General features: G+C 38.0%; 1 protein-coding gene across 7 annotated transcripts in view; it reads right to left on the reverse strand.

Moving 5' to 3' along the window:
* CEP70 (centrosomal protein 70) overlaps positions 1-765 on the reverse strand; it is a 31,215-nt gene extending 30,450 nt beyond the window's left edge. For 5 of the 7 annotated variants that reach the window (XM_074301643.1, XM_074301638.1, XM_074301639.1 and 2 more), the window contains exon 1: positions 428-746. The gene's annotated coding sequence lies outside the window, so the exon portion shown is untranslated. Of the gene's footprint in view, positions 1-427 lie in introns of all 7 variants that reach the window. The other 2 variants (XM_074301642.1, XM_074301640.1) reach the window with 1 other exon arrangement.
* Between the last annotated feature and the right edge of the window lie 8,975 nt (positions 766-9,740).

The raw sequence follows: 9,740 nt of genomic DNA on the forward strand, positions 1-9,740 counted from the left end.
CAATGGGCTGGAGGCGGAGACAGTGTGAGAGGTTTGTTTTTACTGTAGTCCCGCCTTCCCACAGTCTGAGGGACAGAGAACCGGCCCCTATTTAAAACGTTTGAGGACCGCTGCGACAATAAGGAAGTTACAACCTGCCCTGATGAGGGCCGGAGAAATGATGTTTGAAAATACCACGCCACAACTTTAGTGCCCGAAGGCGGGCGAGGACTGCCTCGGCCAGGGCATCCGGGGGCAAAGAACATCAAACGCGGGGCCGCCGGCCAAGAACATCACAAAAACAAAGGCGACGGCCCCCTCACAAAGGAAACAAAAACAACCGCCGCGGGGCTCGCGCTCCCGGTCCGCAACACTTCTCGCCCAAAGCGGAGGCGCTTCCCCCCTCCCCCACCGCGCCTCTGAGACACTCCCAGAGACCACTTCTTACCTCTCTCAAGGAAAAGAAAGCCCGCAGTGCCTCAGAAAAGTCCCCGGACCCTGGGGGCCCGCCCTCCAGCCCGCGACTTCTAACAGTCGGCCTTCAGCGCGCAGCTGCCCGGGAGACCGAGGCAGGGGAGCAAGGCTCAGGGAATCGATTACGAGCGAATAGATGGGCTCCCGCCACCTAAATCCATCAGTGCGTTCTGGTGCGATTTCTCCGCCAATCTCCCCAGACGTCTCCTTTGCGGAGACCTAAGCCCCACTTTTCTCTCTCTCCTTCCTTCTCCAAAATAATTCATCCCGTCCCCTTTTACACTCACTCCCCCCAACGATAACCCCACCCCTTCCGAAACCTTTACCTCGCTTGCAGCTCACGGGACCGCCCCGTCCCTGGGGTCCCATCCTTGGAAGGAGGCCCTCGGCCCTCGCTTTGCCACCTTACTGTCTGGCGTCTTGGGCAAGTCCTTAACCCTTCTGAACCTCAGTTTACTCCTGTGTAAAATGGGTTGGAATAGGGAAGATCTACATCTTCTCTTTGGGGACTGGAGGAAGGATTTCTTGCTTGCTACAAGGAGTTTTCTGTCACTCACGTAGTGTCAAGACTGAAATGTGAGGAGTCACTGGCACAGAGGCAGCCCACTGTTTATAAATGTATGTTCAGACGTTTTCAGTTGTGGCTGCCTGAGTTTTGGGGTTTTCTTGGTAAAGATGCCATTTCTTCCTTCATTTTTAATAGAAAAAGAATAAAACCAGCTACAGTGAAATAATAACTCATATTTCATTTTATTTTTTAATTTTCTTTTTTTATTAATTTTATAATTATAACATTTTTTTCACAGTACATATGCTAATTTTTTTACAACATTATCCCTTGCACTCACTTCTGTTCCGAGTTTTTCCCCTCCTTCCCTCCCCCCTCCCCTAGATGTCAGGCAGTCCCATACATATTAAATATGTTATAGTATATCCTAGATACTATATATATATATATATATATATATATATGTGCAGAACCGAATTTCTCGTTGTATAGGAAGAATTGGATTTAGAAGGTAAAAATAACCTGGGTGTAGCTGATTCTGTCCGTCATTGATCAATTGGAACTGAATTAGATCTTCTCTTTGTTGAAGATATCTACTTCCATCAGAATACATCCTCATATAGTAAATAATTCATATTTTAAAGCACTTTACAATTTGCAAATTGCTTTTCAAACAGTCCTCCAGATTAAGGAAGTTCAAGTATTGTCTCCATTTACAATTGGAGAAGCTGATGCCCAGAAAATTTAAGTAATTTTTTTTCACTGTCATAGATCCCACCCATGCTATGTAGCAAATCAGGACCTGAACTCAGAACTTTTTTTAACGATAGCTTTTAATTTTCAAAATATATGCCAAAATAGTTTTCACCCCTGAAAAATCCTGTTCCAAATTTTTCTCCCTCCCCTAGAGAGCAAACAATCCAATATATGTTAAACATGTGCAATTGTTCTATATGTTTCTACATTTATCACATTGCACAAAAAAAAAAATCAAAAAAAAAAATGAGAAACAAAGAGAAAAAAAAAACAAGCAAACAACAATTTAAAAAGGCAAAAATACTATATTGTGATTCACACTCAGTCTCCACAGTTTTCTTTCTGGATGGAGAAGGCTCTCTTCATCACAAGGCCATTGGAATTGACCTGAATCAAGTCATTGTTGAAAAGAGCAAAGTCCATCACAGTTCATCATCACATAATCTTGTTGCTGTATACAATGTTCTCTTGGTTATATTCACTTCATTTAACATCAGTGCATATAAATTTCTCCAGATCTTTCTGAAATCATCCTGCTGATTGTTTCTTTCTTCTTTTTATTTTATTAAAGCTTTTTCTTTACAAAACATATGCGTGAGTAATTTTTCAACATTAACCCTTACAAAACTTTCTGTTCCAAATTTTTCCCTCCTTCCCCCCATTCCCTCCCCTAGATGACAGGTATTCCAATACATGTCAAAGAGTATGCACAGTTTGATAGTTTTTTGAGCATAGTTCCAGATTGTTTTCTAGAATGGTTGGATCTGTTCACAGTTCCACCAACAATGCGTCAGTGTCCCAGTTTTCCCTCATCCCCTTCAACATTCATCATTTTCTTTTCCTGTCATCTTAGCCAGTCTGACAGGTGGTTTGTGGTATCTCAAAGTTTTCTTAATTTGCATTTCTCTGATCAATAATGATTTGGAGCATCTTTTCATATGATTAGAAATAGTTTCAATTTTTTTCATCTGAGAATTGTCTGTTCATATCCTTTGACCATTTATCAATTGGAGAATGGATATAGATCCAATAGAGATATAGCTGGATCAAAAGGTGTGCACAGTTTGATAGTATTTTGGGCATAGTTGCAAATTGCTCTCCAGAATGGTTGGATCAGTTCACAACTTTACCAACAATGTACATGTCTCAGCTTTCCCACATCTCCAACATTTATCATTATTTTTTCCTGTCGTCTTAGCCAATCTAAAAAACATGGTAATGGTTTGACAGAGTTGTCTTCATTTGCATTTCACTAATCACTATTGATTATTTTTTCACATAACTAGAAATGGTTTTAATTTTATCTGAAAATTGTCTTGTACTCAGAATTTTTGATACCAGAATTCTTTATAAAAGGGAACAAGGAATAAGAGAATTCATGTTAACAAAGGATTTAGTATTGTGATTCTCCCTTTCCTCCCCCACCTTCTCCCAATTTTTGGTATTTTTTGTATGATTATCTGTAATGTTCTCTCTAAAATGTAATGTTGTCTGTTGAGGTTTTCCTCAACAGGTTTTCCTCAGGGAGTAGCCGTCGTTTCAGTTCAGTAATCATCACAAGTACAACCAGGTGTTTAAGTCCAAATCCTTTATTGTCTCTTTCAAAGTCCTATCTCCTTCACTTGGGGCTCAACTAATTTTCTGGAGGCCTTCCTCTCTCCTTGGTTCCATGAGCTTGAGCTCCTGCCTCCTCTGCCATCTGAATCTCTCCCAATATCCAAAGATTTGTGCTTCAGCCTCCACTCACCACAAAGGTAGAAGATGGAATGAATCTGTCTTAGCCTCCTAGAGCTTCTAGTGTGCTTGTCTTTTTTGGCCTTGAGAGCTTCTTGCTTATATGCTGTACAAACCAATCATTATATCACTAGGAAACCATTATTTGTTGTAGGATTAAATCAATGCTAAACTAGATTTCACCATTGTCTCCTCAATTCCACTCAGTACCTTGTTTCAAGTTCTGGCCCATAACATCTCTTTGTAGGATCAGATCAATCATACTGAACCATGCTAAATTAGATAACTATTGAATCTATCAATTCCACTGACTTAGTACCTTGTAAGAATCCTTTGTTTCAAGTTCAGAGTTCTGGCCCATAATAGTTATCAAATATTTAAATATATATATTTGAAAGGTCCCTACAGTGAAAGGATCATCAGAAAAGGGCATGTATGTTTATCTAAGAAAACTTCAGTGTAAGGTATGAAAAGTATGAGGAGGAACCTTTCCAGTTCTTTGAATTTTGAAAGAGATCAGAGAAGACTTTTATGCTAATAGAGGTAGGAATCTGGATGGGAGAGTTCTGTAGAGATTATTTTGTGACAATTGCTTACAAACTGAAAGCAGGAGACAAGATAAATTTTTTTAAATGCTTCAATACTTTTTCTCTTTTTGTGGTGTAGGGGGAGCTCTGTCCTTACCCCCACACTTTTCACTTTCCCTTCACTGAAATGAAGAAAAACAAAATCCTTGAAATAAATATGCTTTGTCAAATAAAACATGTCTAGTCAAGAAAAACAAATTCCCACATTGGACATAATTTATTTGATAAGAAGTGGTTCATCATTGGTCTTCTGGGACTGGTTAGTCCTTAAATTTATTAAAATTAGAATTCTTAAGGGTCTAAAAGTTGTTTGCATAATTTGTTCTCTTGGTTCATCTTAGCTCACTCTGCATTAAAATTAACATTGTTTATAATTAAGCTAAAACTTTTTCCAAAGAAGGTCCAAAAAATGATACATTGTAAGTAGCATATTAAACTATTCTTTTGTTGTAAAAACAATACCTTCCATGGGCAATGTCTTGACAAGACTTTGCATAGCTACAACTTGAGCAACAAATAAAATAAAAGAAAATAAACTGTGACAATGTAATTAATTACACAATCTAAATTTTAGGAAGACAATATTGTGTAGTGGAAAGAATATCAAATTTAGAGTAAAAGGGCTAGATTTGAATCCTATTTTGCCACTTAATAGCTACCTGATCTAAGTTGCTAAATTTCTGAGTCTGTTTCCTTATTTACAAAATAAGGCTCACAATCTGCCTTAGCTCTAGAATAGTTGTGTGTAAAGTATTTTGTAAAACTGTGGTTCTATTTAAATGTAAGCTTTTTTCCTCTAAATTATAAACTCCATAAAGCCTGGGACTCTCTAATCTAAACCTTGTTTCTCCTGTGGCATTTAGCATAATAGGTTCTTAAATACTATAGACTTTAGGGAGCTCAGTATTAGAAACTCCCAATGCAGACCTTGCCACCAGCTACTCTGAGATACTATTAGAACACCCAAAGGAAGATGGGAAGTCCAAGTCCTTTAGAACCTTCAAAAAGGCCTCCCCAGGGCCAAGATTACACCTGAAATTTCTGCTCTCCTCTTCCTTGCCCCCATCATGATTCTTCCTCAAAGATTTTATTGGAATATCAAGCTTGCTCCAGCCCCTCAATTTACTCTAATTCTAAGCTACTTTGATAATGTATAAATGACTCCTGAAGGATGATCAGTTTTCTAGTTCAATGTCACTCTAGTTTAAAAGAATTTTTGTGCTTATTCTAAACCCTTTTGGAAGTCTGACAAAACCTATGGACTCCTTAAAATAATATTTTAAAATAAAGAAATTTCATCTAGTAGTTAGTAAAAATAACTTTTAGCAGACTGACTTGCAACTTTTAAAATCATGATTAAACTTTTCTTCCCAACTAGGTTCACACACTCACTGAAATCTAGTCAAGGATCACTTGATCTAAAGCCTACAATAGAGACAGATTGGTTATCTCAAAGACTTGAGTTAATCAGTCAGCCTCACCTTGCCAATAATTAAAAATAAATAAATAATAAAATAAATCTAGGAAGTCCAGTAGTTTATAATAAACTCTACTATTACATATACATTGTGAATGGGAATTATCTTAGGCAAGACTTTCTAGGGAAATTAACAGCTGCCAGTAAGGTTGGGCTGGGCCAGATAATCTCTGGAATTCTGGGTCATGATTTACCAATGAATTTGCGGGATAGGAGCTCAGAAATCCCATTTCTCTTTATCTGCTCTCATTCTGAACTATCTTCCAGATCTCATTACTAAAGTATAGGAGGATGAGAAAAGTACTCAAAGTCCACTAAGCTGAGAACAGAATGGCAGCTGGTGGGTGCCAGATGGCAATGAAAAAAATTAAAAGTTGTGTAACAGGACAAAGAATTTAAGACTCATTTTCTCAGCCTTAACCCACATTTGAGCACACCTGTCTGCTGACTGACTTGTTATAATTGTTATAATTGAAGTCATTCTTGTGGAAGAAGGACCAGAAGAAAAAAAAAGTTTTATTGATGCCTCCTGTTTTTATACTACATTAAATAACTTGACATGTTTCCATTCCCTTTATTTCTTATCACAAAGAAAAACCTGTTTAAAGGGGGAGCCATATTTCATGTCAAATACATTTCATGGCTAGTTTTTCACCTCTGTGCAGAGAAGAAAAAAATATTGTATCATTTCTGTCGGGTGGCAGATTTTGACTCAACATAAAGAACTCTCTAACACATGTCTGTGTAACAATGGGATGGGCAGCTTCATGAGTCAATGAGTTCCTGATCACAAAATGATTTTAAGCCTACACTGCTATAGTAAAGAGACTAAAGAGGAGGTTCATTCCCTTAGGGGTTGACTTGATGGCCTCTGGAGTCCCTTCCAACTCTGAAATACTTTCCTGAAGATTCCAACCTAGAGTGTCCCCCCTTCACATAAATCCTAGAACAGAAAATATTCTCATTTCCTGATAGCCTATCTCTAAGTGGGATGTGTGAAGGCTCTCTGCTATACTTTCTAGTTTCTATTTCTATACAAAGAGAATATAGAAGAATATAGAAACTTCAGTTAAAATCCTGAGTCATTAGTTGGAGTTAGCAGAGAAAACCTGAAGTACTGATAAGATTACTCCCTGAGGCAAGCAGGAAAGGGCACAGATGGGGATCAGCTCAAATTTATAGTCCCACCTCTTTTGAGGTCTTGGGTAACCCCACCTTACTGTATCTAATTAGATGTCAAACCACAGAGATTAAATTTCCCCTATAAATCTGTCGACAGCTAACTAGCCTTTATTACTGAATGGGTATGGCCTTAGTCAAACTTAGTCAAATCTGTTGAAGACCTTATTTTAATTTTTTTTGGCCACTATATTTCTTGGTGTGAAGACCTTATTTAAAAAAGGACAAACTCTCCCATTTCATCCAGGGCCATCTTCTGATGTCCTGCTCTCTATCTGGCTATTGGACCCAGATATGGTTTTGGAGGATAAAGTGAGGTAGGTGATCTTGCACAGCCTTCCTTCACTTAAATCCAATTCACTTTTGGCATGTCATGGCTTCCCTCCATGACTTCATGTTCCTCTTCGAAAATGAAAGACAAACAACAGCCTACATCATCTTTACTGAATCCCTTTTGGGTTAGCCTGCCACATATTTTGCCTTATAGTGCCTTTCCATTCCTCCCCTTCCCCATACCTCATAATGTCTTTCTCCTTGTCATAGCTGACTCTTTTAAAGTGCAAAACTCTATGGATTTAACCTACCAATTACTTACCTTATAGAATATTCCCTTTCTCCTGGTTAATTGTGAATTCCACTGGAAACTTGTCTTTTCCATTTTTGAATGTTAAAACCACTTTCCTTGCCAAATCATATGCCCTCCCAAATCTGTTTCATATTTACCATTCCTAGCACCTATTTTACCTTTTTGTTTTGTAACCTCTGATGAATGAAAATATCTTTTTGGCAAAGAAAAAGGCCATTGTGAATTATTCATATGTGAATCCTCCTAAGCCCCATTATTTGGTGCTAGACCTAATTCTCATCATTTATTGCCTATACTAAATCTCATCATTGCTATGCCTTTCAGTAGAAACCAATAAATTGATAACTGGAAGTCATTTTAGAGATCAGTCTTCTCATTTTATAGATGTGTTGAGGGCGGTAGCCCTTTGATATTCCTTGTTTGATCTCCAACTTCTTTTGGGACTTGGACCTTTGATACAAGATGTGGTCAAACTAGTTTGGGCTATCTGAGCTGGCCAGGGTTTTACAGTCCCCATTCTAATCTACTCAGATAGACCAAATGGCATCAGGAAATTCCTTTTTGGGAAGAGACTTCTGTCTGTCCCCAAAAGATAACAAGAGAATCCTTATCTTATTTACATCACTGCATCTGAATGATTGTGCTCTTGTATAAAAGAGACAACTCAAAAATCTACTCTTTGCAAAATGGGCCTTGCACCATGCAGCCATTTTGCCCACCGGCTCTCTGGTGTTTCCATTCTAATCAATAAAGACTATATTTCCATACAGCATTAAGTAGCAAATTCCTTTGCTGCCGAACCAGCCCTTGGTTACTTTGGGGAAGGAAGGAGAGAGAGAAAAGGAACTGACCCGTCTTGGTTTAGACCACAGTTTACTCCTCATCAGATGTGGAAACTGGGATCCAGAAGGGTTTAATGACTTGTCTATTATCACATAAGTAGGAAATACTACAGCCAGGTTTTCAAAACCAGGTACATTTCTCCAAATCCAATACTCTTTTTTTTTTTTCTGCTATATGGATCAGGTGCTGGGGTCAGGATGACCTGTGTTCAAATATGGCCTTAAAGCCTTGCTAGATACTTGGCCAAGTCACTTAACTTTTGTCTGTCTCAATATCATCATTTGTTAAAATAACTATAATACTATCACCTACAGTCCAAGGTTGTAAGGATAAAATGAAATAGTATCTATAAAGTGCTCTGCAAACCCTAATATGCTGTAGGAATGTTAGCTATTATTATTATATGTTATGCTACCATTAGTTAGTAGCCCCCTCTATTTCCATGGCAAGGTAAATTTGGGATTCTCTGAATGGAAGAATGCACAGCTAGATACCTAATATGCATATTTCTGGCATTAAGTAACAGGTCAATGCAGAGTTCAAAAGTTTCCTGAAAAATTTCAGGAACTCAAGCTTCTCACTCCTTGCAATGATCAACTTAATATATTTCTGAAATTAAGACCTTCAAGACTTCTTGCCTGTTTCTAGATACCTCAGATGTTAATCTCTTGCTTTTTGAGCTGCATCTTGGTACATCCTGGTTTAAAGCTTAAAATTACCCTTTACTCTGTGTAAAAAAGAAGAGGCTCTCTCTCAAAGTTTTATTCAAATAAATTTTATTTCTATTCTTATTTTGTTTTTTTATGGTGGATATTACATATATATATTCATATACACACACATTCCCTTCTCAATTTCCAAACAATTCAAAATACTTGCCAAACAATCCAACAATTGGCTGGTGACCCATCACCTTATCAAAGATGTAGGCAGATCTTCAGATGTTACAGCTTGTTAGTCCAAAGCTTAGAGTCAAATTCAGGAGCAATTCAAATTCAAATTCAAAACTGAGGAGAAAGAAGAGGTGGCTGGATTCAGGTCCTACAAACAAAAGTTAATCCCTGAAAGCTCCTTGTGGGAGATGGGTCTGAGAAAGCAACTGCAGTCCAGATGCTGATTGAGGATCAACTTGGAGCCATCTGGAGAATTATATAGAGTTTCTCTGTTACTGAAGTGTTGAATTACATACCCTTGGATAATAAGAAAGCTTCTCCCATAGACAGAGCTTCCCATGATTTCTGGGAACCTATCAAATGCTCAAACTCTTTATTATTTTGAATCCTCAGGTGTCCTTCCCAAGATATCTTGTGGTAGGATCCAGCCACAAATCCAAATAACTCTGGCTCTCATTGATTGGCTAACATTAGATCTCAGTTCAAGTCTCAATAGATGATTATTTGGACTCTATGACTGAAAGTGTAAAAAACTCATTCTATCATACCATAACCAGCAGCCTATCACTGTTTTTCATGCTCTCTTCTCTAGTTCTAACTAAGCTAGAATTATACAAACCTTTAGATATATGTCTCATAGATTATAAATAAATTAGAAGAACATAGGATAGTTTACTTCTCAGAACTGTGGAAGAGGAAGGAATTTATGACCACGGAAGAACTA

This window comes from Sminthopsis crassicaudata, chromosome 3 (assembly GCF_048593235.1).
Source record: "Sminthopsis crassicaudata isolate SCR6 chromosome 3, ASM4859323v1, whole genome shotgun sequence".
In the NCBI taxonomy this organism is placed as follows: Eukaryota; Metazoa; Chordata; class Mammalia; order Dasyuromorphia; family Dasyuridae; genus Sminthopsis; species Sminthopsis crassicaudata.